The following is a 12,648-nucleotide window of genomic DNA, read 5'->3' as shown; positions in this document are numbered from 1 at the left end:
ATGCGTAACTTGGCCGTAATGTGGGAAACACCCGACGTGTGGGCTGCTACCGCGCACGGCTAACGTTCACCCCGATTCCCGGCACAATATGCTTAAGAGCGTTCTGTTGAACCTCCGTGCACTACTATGACACGCACACTATTCCAGCTCATACCACACAGTTCACTTATTATTTTCTCTTTTAGAAATGGACAGCGAAAGAGATCAAACAATTTTTGGTATACTTAGAAATTACCTAATAATTGTTGATTTTCATAGTCAAGACTTTGGTAGAAAATATATTGTTTGTCTTGTGTAATGTTTTAAGAACATTATACACCCATAAAGAATCAAAAGATCAAAGTTAGTTGTTTTCACTTAACATAAACAATCTCTATTAACAATAGAACAGATTTGAATTTGATAAAAAAAGATGAAAAGAATGAAATTATATCGAGTAAAGTATTATAAAGAGTAGTTATCAGTAGAAAATTATCATGACGTCTCGGTTAGGGACTTGGATGCTGACCACAATGAACAAAAAGGTTCAGATCTTAGAAAACTATTTCAAAATTTAAGACTCCTTAGTTGAATATGAAGAGTTACATATCAACATGGAAATAAAGGAAAAGGAATAAAAACACCAAAGCGGCTTTATACTATAGCAATAATTTAAATTCTTCTCATGATATTTCCTATGTCGATCAATTAATACGTATATATATGGAAAAACGTAACAACCGCAGACATGGCAATACTGCAAACATATACAATTGATTACAAGCCACAAACAAACAAGTTCATCTTGGTTCTATGGTATAGAAACATGTAGGGCAATGGAAATATCTGTAGGGCCCCGATTACCCTACCTCTTGGGGCCCCGGAATAGATTGATCCACCTCTGTTTGTATGATAGTTTCATTTGGATCGTATGTCAAGAGTGTAAATTTGACTCCAGATATTTTACACTTGACTTGGTTTCATTCTCAACTAAAACCTGAAAGTGAAGTTCACAGTCAATGTGTCATATTTGCATAGTTTTTGTAATGAACTTTCAGCAAACTCTGCTCCTACTTGTATCCGCAACGAACGCATTGTGTTGTTGCTCTTTTGGTGTTTCAGATCCGGGAAGAACCAACACCATTCACCACCTATCAAACGGGCGGAATTGATTTTGTGTCCGAAGTACTGACGATTCTTCACCCTTTAGCTGTGGAGTGAATCACTGAAGCAGAAGCTAACGCAAACTACAAAACCCAAACAACTGGAACGAGCACCGAGCAACGAAGCTTCGAACCAACCCGCAACTGTTCGAGAATGCACAACTCTCAACAGGAATGGTTTCCGATGGGCTTTGGTTTGGTTTCTCAGATGACATTTGCTTTTGCACCGGGTTGGTCTGCCTTCGTCCCGTTTCAATTCCGTTTTCTCTTCGGTTTTGCAGATGCCAGTCAAGGAATATGCCGTCTTACTTGTGACAGTTTGTCTAGTGACCGTAGGCAAAGGGGTCTGCTTCGAAGCACTCTTGTTGGTTGTTTGGCTTGTGGCGAGTCGAAGGGATAGCCGTTTGAGGTGTTTGACTTCCTTTCGATCGCAGAGCAACAAAGTTGAGAGGAAAAATGAAGCAATGTTGCAGACGCCGGAGAATTAGTTCTGCAATGCTTCACACAGATATTCCAATTATTCGGTTTCGGTTAGTTGGATTTCGATGAGTTCACTAGGATTTCAAACATTTATTGAATGTGAATCGCTTGGAAATCATGAGTTCTTTGGTACATTAGTGTGTCTAGTTGTATGGGGAATAAGTAAAAATCGTGTGCTAGTATTCTACCAAAATGAGAATTTTTCACATGTTTTTAAAATAATAACAATTGTCAAAAAGGAGGAAGGTCAGAAGCAAAAGCGAACTGTTGCAGAGAAATGCTTTGCTCTACTGGAAGGCATTAGGAAACTTGATAAATGTGGCCGCCAATGTAGAGTGTGCTACCGGTACCATTGTGAAAGAGCGAAATTAATCGAGTGTAAAATTACTCAAGTCAAAGCCTCCGTAACAGCAGTTCTTTAATTTAATCGTCTCCAAGCAACCACTCGAGGGCTCCTGAGAATATTTCTAAACAATGCGTGAGCAAACCTTCGACGGAATGCTATAAATTGCAAAACCATTTTTGTGCGATGTGAATTGAATAAGTATTAACATTGAAAAAACCCCTCCCAATCAGCAATGCGAGTAACGCTGCAAAAACAATTTCAATCGGGGAGTTATTCACTCGGAGTATCAACCCTGACTGTTCGAATTTTGTTGGAGCAAAAGCTGCAGAAAAATGAGTGTCCGGTTAATCGACGACGATTTCGGGTGGGTCGAAAGAAATATTTTTTTAACATTTACATAATTGCTTGGGTATTTTAAATGTTTTCTTATTCAAATTTTTTACATAATTCCTTGACTATCATTTTCTTACTCACGTTGCAGTTTGCAACAGAGATGTTACGTAGTTTTTCAAATTTGGGCATATTTTGATACGTAAATTTTAAATAACCATAACTAAAATTGGCGCACTGGTCAAGATGTTCGGTCATATGTCGGTGTTTGTTAATTGTCGGGTCATATAAGTTTGGTTTTGCAATCCCGTTTGGAAAAAGTCTTTTATTGAGTGCAATAAAATTTTTCATCTAAATCAACGCCACTCAAGTAGCAATATTTTCATTCGATTTCTAACTGTGCTATGGATCCTCGGCAAGACTTCGGTTTCGCTCTTGGTAAACCGGTGTTCGAGTCCTGTTTCCTCTTAAAGTCATGCCTGAGATACCCTTGGAAAAACTAAGGTTCATGGTCATGTCATCACGGGACCCGAAAAAAAAAATTATTAAAATAAATTAATCCATAGTTCGTCATGTTGAATAGATATCAATCATTTACAATTCATTTTGACTAGTATTTGAAACATTCTATCAAATGATAAACCCTTTCACGCCGCCGCGCAATAAGCCGCATACGATAAGAAACCATAAGAACCGTATTTATCAAGTTAAAAATGATTAAACACCAACATTGAACACCACAACCGTTTTTATTCGGGAACTTTGCCAAATAGCAAGGATCTGTGAGTCAAGTGTTTCCTGTAAGTATTCTGACAAATAAAAACTGAACTTGGTGACGCCACATTGCAGTTTGAAGCGTATCGCTAGATTACGAATCGCTAGATAGGACTTTTGTGACATTTGCGTCGAGTAGATAAATGGGGTTTGCCATGTTGAACGGTGCACATCTGTTTCTTCGGAAACTGGCGTGAAAAATGTACCAGCTTCTTAGGCCATCAATTAAATAATCGGTCAATGGTGGAAACTCTCGAAAAAATGCGCAACCGTTTGCACACGAACTTTGCTCGTGCTTCGTTAGCGGATGAGCATCATTGATTTGGTTGGACAAGTTTGCGATGGAAATTATATTTCCAATTTAAAAGTTATATTTCAAGAGGACAAGACGGAACATTATTCGTGGCGCGATTCTCTTATTATACTATTATTTTCTCATCTCATCAATCACCCTGTTTTTATCATTCAGTCGTATTAAATTCAATTTTATTCGATATAAAAATTATTTAAAAAATCCAACAGGTTCACGACAAGAAGAAGGAAAGTAGCAAAAAGGAAAAAGCAAGGTTAAAAAGATGATTGAATAAACGTGTTTGATGAAAGTAATTTTTGAAGATTTTTTCGGAAAGATAAATGACGAGATAACTGGAAACTTCTATCCTCATGCTTTACGATGGCCAAAATCCGATTAGCAACGAAGGGAAGTTAACAAATATTGATTGTCGAAGTTGACATTACCGCTGTAATGGTACCGGAACGAGATGATATTATTTTTTATCAACTTCAGCCATGTTTTGGCCTTAAAGTATTTCGCAAAAATCATTAGGTTGTGAGAACATAAAAGGCTATTGGTGAGCAAATTTCTTGTAATTATACTGATATCTTTGCAGGAAAAACCATTTTATATCCCACACAAGATTTATATTACATCATAAATTAAACATTTTTTATTCAAATCTAAACCAAATTCCAAATTTTCGTACATCAGTCAGGGCAGTTTTTCCATTGGTTTTTGAGGAACTTATTCCTGGTGAAAAACAATCTTAAAAGCAATCCTATCCAGTGCTAATGAGTCGTGAAATTCAACCATTTTAAAATCCAAATTCAATCATAAAATAAATAAGTCCACAATTCATACTTCCCTTCTCTGAACGGATACACTAACTGGTTTCATCGTTCATCAATCTTATTGGTCATTTACATTAATATTCCATTAACAGCCCGATGAGCCTAGGCGCAGCGTTTTTGAGGTCAGTCTACCGATAAATGAAATATTGAACTCGCTTTTCGGCTTGGTAGTGCAACCTTTTTTCATTGGTCTCTAAGTAAAGTCTATGCTATAAAAAATCCCACGCTTCAAGATACATTCAGTGTAACAATCATTCAAATTACATTTTGAGGAACATGTATCACGTGTACTAACTACTATTTCGTGCAAGCACATGTTATATAACATGTTTATTGGATAAAACATCGGGCGTCTCCATTTCAACTTTTTTACTCATTTTACAAATTACTGGGCGCCTCCATTTCTTCACAGCAGCGCTATTTTTCTGTTTTGCTTTTCAACATAGTCTCTCCTGCCCTGCAAACGTTTGCTCCCTTTTACATACCTATCTACGAACGTCGCGAGTGTCCACCCGGCGTACACTGTTCGTCCAGATTGACCTCACGACGTGCCTTATATACCGTGAATGATCTGCCCGTCCACAAAGTGTTCCTTGCTATCTCTCGTTTTCGCTTCTTGTCATCAACGTCGCGAGCCTTCTGCATTTCCTTGACGTCGTTTGAAACTTTATCGCGCACATGAGTCGTGGCCGGACTCTGCTGACCGAACAGCATGAAAAACTTAAGGTGTTTCTCAAACACAAGGTACGGAACGTTGGGAAGCGACGGGTCTTACCTTGGGAAAGGGGACTTCAACTTTCCGGGAGAAATAAATAAATTGACACGAGGTTTGATTTATCAATACCTCCAACGACCTAGCTTTCCTGTCCAACTATCGGTTCTTTATTTATTCAAACTTTTTGAACGGTTTTACGCGGTTAGGTAAGCGTTTATGACGCAGAAGAGCAATAGTTAACGCGACTGGTTGACATCAACCTATGTTACAATTGGATGAAGTAATGTTAGTAAATCCTGCATTTGGTGACCAATTGGGTGCCTGTTGTTTATGCAACAAGTGAGGGTGATTCCATCACAATTATATCATCTACATCAATGCAAACAATGATGCTGTGTGTGATGATAGTGGTGTGTTAAATGTCCTTAATTGTGTGCTTTATATGTGATGCTAATATATAAGCGAACTTTGTTTGTAAAACTTTTACTATTTAAGAATTAAAGAGAAATTTTATTTCTTTTTTTTTTTAAACCGCATCATCAATATAGTTTTGTTTATGTTTATTTGTCAGATTTTTCATCATACGTTGTTGAATGAATAGGTGCGGATTTCCTTAATTGCACGAATTAAATGTATAAATAGTATGTTTGCTATTTCAATGATCGGTGCTGCACAAGTGTTCTGCTCTAATTTCTTATCTCAAAACCTATAATCAACGATTCAACTTTATCTTCGCGTGGATTCAAATGCATTTTAATGATGATAAAATAAATTAATTATATTACACTCAGCGACGAACGGCTACTCAACCGAACATACACACATTTTAGCAGTAGAAAGGCAAATTTTTATTACATGGTTGTTTGACTTAGATCATGAGTAATGCAACGTACATTCCATAACTTTCCTTTCCAAAGCTACGTCCTACGTAAATTTTACATGAAAAATCTCAATTACAAGCAGAAAAAGTATTGATCCTTCTGGGAAAAATCCTTTTCGAATACTGCTTTATTTTAGTGGTTTTCCAATCAAAACTACACATTGCTTTTATATTCCTCAACAAATCTACCGAACAATCGATGATAAAGTTATTACATGAATTGAAATTATGTGTACAGTTTGAAAGAGCATACACATAGCTTTGGCTAATTACCCTCAAAATCACTCATGAGAATGTTTTTCTTAGAAAACTAAACAAAAAAACCGTTAAAAATAATTACTCTTCATGGAAGAATTTACGCTTCGGCGGGTGAACAAAGTGAACAGCCGCATTACGCCTATGAAGGAGGGTAATATATTTTTTCTGTTGGTATCAGTTTTCTGGGCTCAAAAATTTGCAAGTTTTTTTTATGTGAACAGATCTTTTTTCCCATGATCATAGCCATAAGTTGGATGCCTCTTTAGAATTATAGAAATCTGTCGGAGTAAGCGCATTCAGGACGCCTTAGAGTCGCTCAGTTTCTGTCCCCGCGGATGGGATGAAGTCACGTTCGCAGGCAGAGCCGAGCAGATATGATGTTTCCACGGTGTTCACGGTCTGTATTCCGTTCGGCTTATCGCGAACTCTCAATCAACCTTATTGAATTAGCCTAGCTTCTCAGGATTAAGAGTCATTCAAAAGGCTATCGAAACGGAAAGTGAGAGCAAAATTAAAGCAATCTTGCGAAACGGTTCGGGTTGCGCTGTATCTGCCGGTTTCTGATGGGGATTTCCAACGGTCTGGGTTAAACACTCAGTTGAATATTCAAATGAATTTCATTACAGTCTTATCAGAAGCATGCGTAGCTTTTGTAGTCGGGTGAAGCCGGTGTAGCTTATTCTTTCTGTGCTTTCCCGTACTGCAATGCAGAGTATTTGCTATGCGCGTTATCGACCATCTGTTTCTACATGCTGTCTGGTTCGTTTCTAGGCAGCTGTTTTGGGTGTTATTCTAGAATGTATGTATGTATGCGAATTTTCGGGCAAACCGGTTTTTATTTTGTTCGAAATATATTTTTTTGATATTATCAGTTCTACTAAATACAAACACTGATAGGAACACATGACAACGATTAAGAAGAAGATATATAGTTATAGGATAACTTTCCTTTCGGATTTTTTAAAAAATGAACTATTTATTTTACGATGTTGGTCCGAGCTTGGACGACTAAAGACTGAAGACTGCTTTATTGGAAATAGTACGGCTACGTTGGCCGCGCCGATTGCGCTGACGATGCGTCTGGCTGCTGGTGTCCGGAAGCGTCCGTTCCCACGATTCCATGCTGGTGTCCAGTTGCTCGCGCGTGGTGTTGTGGCCGCTGGCTCGCGCGTGGCGTTGTGGCCGCTAGTTCGCGCGTGGCGCATTGCCTTCTTGTGTTTCACATAACTTCCCCCCCCTTAAGATTGGAGCGCCTCGATCCAATTGATGGGAATTTTTCCTGTTCTTCCAGAATGTGGTACACGAGTATGCCAAAATTGCAGCTAACAGCAAAATTGCACTTGTTGCTGTTATGATTGTGTGTTTCTGATTTTTGTTGAAGTGTTGCTCAGCTAGTTTCTCTAGGTTGTTTATTTTAATCAACACAACGTCTTCTTCGGATTCCGCTGCTTTCTTCGGGTATTTTCCGTAGGTTGGGATTAGGTATTCGTGTGTGATTATTGCTCTGCTGTTGAATGTGAGGTTCTTTAGCTGAATTGTGCAGTTCTCTGCTTCTATGATTGTTGGTGTGCTGATATTCTTTGCAACACCACATGAGTCGTATACCGTTATTGGCCTCTGTGTATCCAGTAAAATTATCCCTGGAAGGATTTCTTTGGCTGCCCACTTTTGAAGTGCAGTTTTTATAGGGCATATTGGGGTTTTGTGAACTAGGATGTTGAAGATACATTGGTCTTCAACTGGCCAAGTTGGTTCGCATATTTCGCATATGTTATTTTGTATGAATATGCGGTTGGCGTTCTTTGCAACATATTGGACATGTGTGTCGATTTTACTTCCGTTTCTGTTCAGAGTATGGAGTTCTAGGAGTTCGAACGTTTCTTTTTCAAGCATGGGTATCTTGACTAACATGACGGCTTGATTATTGGAGAAGGCGATGTTCCCGCTGCAGTATTTGAAGACTTCGTCTAGCTGGTTCATGCTGATCATCTGATTTTTTAACAAATTGTACAATTTTTCTTTTTCTCCTAGAGTAAAGAGGTCCTTGTGAACAATGTTTAATTTTGCAAATTCGATCTGTTCTCCTATTATTCTTAGTATTTGAATAATTTCATCTACTTCGAAAATCATGCTAACAACTTCCAAATCACTTGGTGTTTTCGAAACTTGTAGAATATTTTGCGTGACTTTATGTAGTGTTTTTGTTATGTTGTTTAATTTTTCCTCAAAAATTGAGTTTATTTTATACTGTCTATTACTGTTGGTTATTAGTCCATTTTCTTTTTGTTCAATAAGGAAAAGATGTTCCTGAATATTTTTCAAGTCATCACTGTCTGGATTTCCTGCTATGAATTTAATAGCTGTTCCTAGTGCGTCTATAAGACCTCTTTTCTGTCTTATTGGCTTAAGACCACTTAGTTGGTTTCTTGCATATTGCAGTTTGTATTTAAGTGTTCTACCTAGATGATGTTCGATTGGCTTTATAGAATTAGCTGTTGTTTCTATGTAATCAAGATTTGTTTCAATTATTTTCAAATCGATTTTATGTATTAATCGAGTGTATCCAGCTCGAATCCTTACTGTACCTAACTTAGTAACGATTATTCCGTTATCGTTGGTAATTTCTTTATAGTTAGTAGCTTTTAGCTTGCTTATTGCTAATAAGAAAAAAATAAAAAATTTTATCATAATGTTTAGATGCTGTAAAGAAAGAAAATTTGAAAGTATTTTTTATTTTTTTCGTTTTCTTTTTAGCTTTGTTTTGTGGAGCTTTCTCTGGTTTTGATCGATGATATTTGTTTCCTTATTTTCTTTAACTTTTGTTTCTTTGTACCGTTCTTGGTGTTTCAAGTTATTACGTTTCTTTTCATAAACTGTATCGTTTTCTTCGAATATTTCGTATTCTTCTCTGTTTTTGTTTAGCCTGTTGAGGGTTTGTTGTTTTGTTCCTATGGATTTTTGATATATTTCATTGTAGAGTTTTTCTTTTTGAGCAATTCTCTCTTCGATGTTTTCTGAGATTGGTGTATCATATTTTATTCCATAGAATAACTCTCTAGGAGTCATATTGATCTGGGAGTGAATCGAATCGTTGTAAATGGCTACGGCTAAATTCATTTTGGTAGATTCTGGATAATTTTTAGTTGTTTCCTTATTGGAGAGAATGTTATGAAGTTCTCTAAGCGTTCTATGCACTATTTCAACAGTTCCGTTTGAAGAAGATTGTCCTACACTTGTGTAATGGTATTCTATCGTGTTTTCTTCTAAAAATGAACGTATCACTGTTGAAGTGAATGTTGGTTCGTTATCCATTACTAAAAGATTCGGTTTTCCAAGAGCTGCTATAAACCTTGTGAGTGATTTCAAAATATGTACCGTGTTACGTGTTTTAGTTGGTATAGCCATTGCTAATCTAGAAAACTTGTCGCAAAAAGTTAGATAATTTTTATCATGTATGATGAAAATGTCCATATGCACTATTTGCAATGGTTTTGTGGGTGTTTCCGTGAATTTATATTTTTGTTTATATGGATGTCGTTCATATTTTGACCTCAAGCACAATTTACACAAGTTAATGAATTTGGTCACTTTGGACTTGATATTAGGGAAAAAATACGATCTTGCAATGTGTTTGGATGTTTCAACGATGCCTCGATGGTTTGCTTCATGTTGCACTTGAATGATTTGATTCTGCTCTATTTCGTCGGTAATATCAGTGATCGTTTTTGGGGTCCAAAATATTCTGAATGATTTCACTCTTGAGAAATAGTTTTTGTACACAATCTGTAGAGTCGCTAATATTTTTTCTGAGCAATTGATTCCATTTGCACATCTAGTGGATGTATATTCTTTCAGGATGTTTATTAGGATTGCTGGGGTAAAAACGTGTCGTTTAATAACTACTCGATGATAGTTTGTGAAAAGTGTAGAGGCTGTCGTACTGTCCTCGTTGCTTGTCTCAAGAATTATTTGGTTTTTGAATACATTTAATGGTCTTTCAGTTGCAGGAATGTACTCATTATCGTCAGTGTCAGCCGAATGCTGAGTCATGTCATTGCTATTAGTGTTAGCGTTAATTTAGATTCTTGATAGGGCATCTGCATTATTGTTAAGGGTTCCTTTTTTATATTTTATATCAAATTCAAATGCTTCTAGTTCGAGTTTCCATCGCAGTAATTTACTGTTCAAATCTTTTTTTTGTCTCAACCAAACCAGTGGTTTATGATCTGTACGAATTTCAAATTTTTTTCCAAATAGGTATGGTCTGAAGTGTTTGATTGCAAAAATTATTGCGAGTAACTCTTTTTCTGTAGCCGAATACTTACGTTCAGTGTCGTTTAATGTACGAGATGCGTAGGCTATTGGGTGCTCTTTGTTATCTTCAAACTTTTGAGAGAGTACTGCGCCTAATGCAAAGTCGCTGGCGTCTGTTTCCAGTATAAATTTGTTGTTGAAGTCCGGATATTTCAATATCGGGTCGGATGTAAGAAGCTGCTTGCATTCACTAAAACATGAAATAAATTCTTCGGTATGAATTATTTTAGCATCTTTTTTTAAACATTTTGTTAGTGGTTTTGTTAGTTTGGCAAAATCTTTAATGAACTTACGGTAGTATCCGAGAATTCCAAGAAATCCTTTTATTTGTTTGGTGGTTTTTGGAATTGGCCAATCTAATATTTTTTCTATTTTGTTAGGATTAGGTTTGATACCGTCTTGGGTTACGATGTGACCCAAAAATTCACAATCTTTTCTTAAAAATTCACATTTGTCAAGTTGAATTTTTAAATTGGCTTTTGCGAGTTTTGTCAAGACTTTGTTAAGGTTTTCCATGTGTTGCTGTAATGAACTTCCGAAAATTATGATGTCGTCTAGATAAACAAGACAGCATTTACCAATGAGCTCGTTCAGAATACTATTCATTGCTCTTTGGAAGGTAGATGGAGCATTTTTTAACCCAAAAGGCATTCGAATAAATTCGAAATGTCCTTTTTCTGTGCTAAAAGCGGTTTTTGGACGATCTTTTGGTTCTACTTCGATCTGATGGAAGCCTGATTTTAGATCAAGAGTTGTAAAATAACAACTACGGCCAAGTCTGTCCAAAATTTCTTCTATATTTGGAATAGGGTATTTGTCATCTATGGTTTTGTCATTTAATTTGCGGTAATCAATTACAATCCGCCATTTTTGTTTTTTGCTAGCATCTGATTTTTTTGGAACTATCCAAATTGGGGATGTCCAAGGAGAAATTGAGTGCTGAATTATTCCTTGGGCAAGCATTTCGTTGATTTGTTTCTCGACTTCTTGCCTATGAACGTAGGGATATCTGTATGTTTTTGTGTGGATAGGGATTTCATCTGTTGTGTTAATACAATGTTTAATGGAGGATGTGCATGAAAGTTTATTTTTTTCATTGTGTATTATTTGAGAGTTTTTCTGCAAAATCTGTAAAAGTTTGGTTTTTTCCTCCGAATTTAGATGTTCTGTGCGAATCAGTGTTTCTATTGTTTTAATAGGAATCGAACTTGTTTCGGTTTCGTTTGAAATGCTACAATTCAATTCGATTGTGTCTGAAATTGGTTGAACTTCAGCAGGACGTGTCCATACAAATTTGACTTCATTGCCAAAATTGGTTACAAGTGCTGTAATAAATCCGTTTTGAGATTTATAAAGACCAGGTGAAATTTCAGAGTCTAGGATTTTTATCTTTTTTTCCAGGAAGACGTCACCGTTTTTATGAGTTACCGGAATTTTCACTTTTTGTACGGTATGAGCGTTCAGAATTACATCTGGAAGTCCTAAATGTTTTATGGATAATGGTACTGTATTGTTTGGAAAGATTAGTTTGTGTTCACGTGTGTCAATGTGACATTGCAAACTTGATAGAGTTTCGTATCCGAGGATTCCATCGAAGAACTTATGAAACTTAAAAACGTAAAATTTCACATTCTTTTTACCAAATATGTCAGAATAGTAACATTCGTTGATTTTATGTTTTCCTTTGCTGTTTGTAACTGTGGTTATTGGGCACTTTTTTCTTAAGGTCGATGGCACAAGTTCTGGAGATATGAAATTTTTGTTTGAACCACTGTCAATAAGGATTTTTGCAGTTTTTCCTTCTATTGTTTGGCAAAGATAGGGTAAGCCATTTGTCGCTAAATCGGAAAGTTTTCCTGACTTAAGATTTGAAAATTTACTTCCTCCTGTTCTGGGGTTTCTTGTTCGACTTCCTCAGCTGAATCTGAGTCTTTATCGTTATTGGTTGTGTGTGCGAAAATTTTGTTTCTATTGCTTACCCTGAGGGTAGGGTCAATATCCATGGGGGTTGGCTTTTGTCTATCTGATTGCGGTTTCGGAGAGTATGAGTTAAATTTTTTCTCCGAAGTTTTGTCTTTTTTGTTATTGAATGCTTTTCCTGATTGGTTTTGTTCAAATACGGCCTGAGTTTGGGTTTTTGTTTTTTCAGCGTTTTGGAATCTGCACAAAAATGCATATGCTGATTCCAAGTCGTTTGGTTGTGCGGTTTGTGCATAACCAAAGTAGGGCTTGCTCAGTCCATTAATGAATGCGGCTAAGCATTCCTGTTCAAGGAAGTGAT

Source organism: Anopheles coustani, chromosome 3 (assembly GCF_943734705.1).
Source record: "Anopheles coustani chromosome 3, idAnoCousDA_361_x.2, whole genome shotgun sequence".
Taxonomy (NCBI): domain Eukaryota; kingdom Metazoa; phylum Arthropoda; class Insecta; order Diptera; family Culicidae; genus Anopheles; species Anopheles coustani.
Note: the sequence above shows the minus strand (reverse complement) of the source record.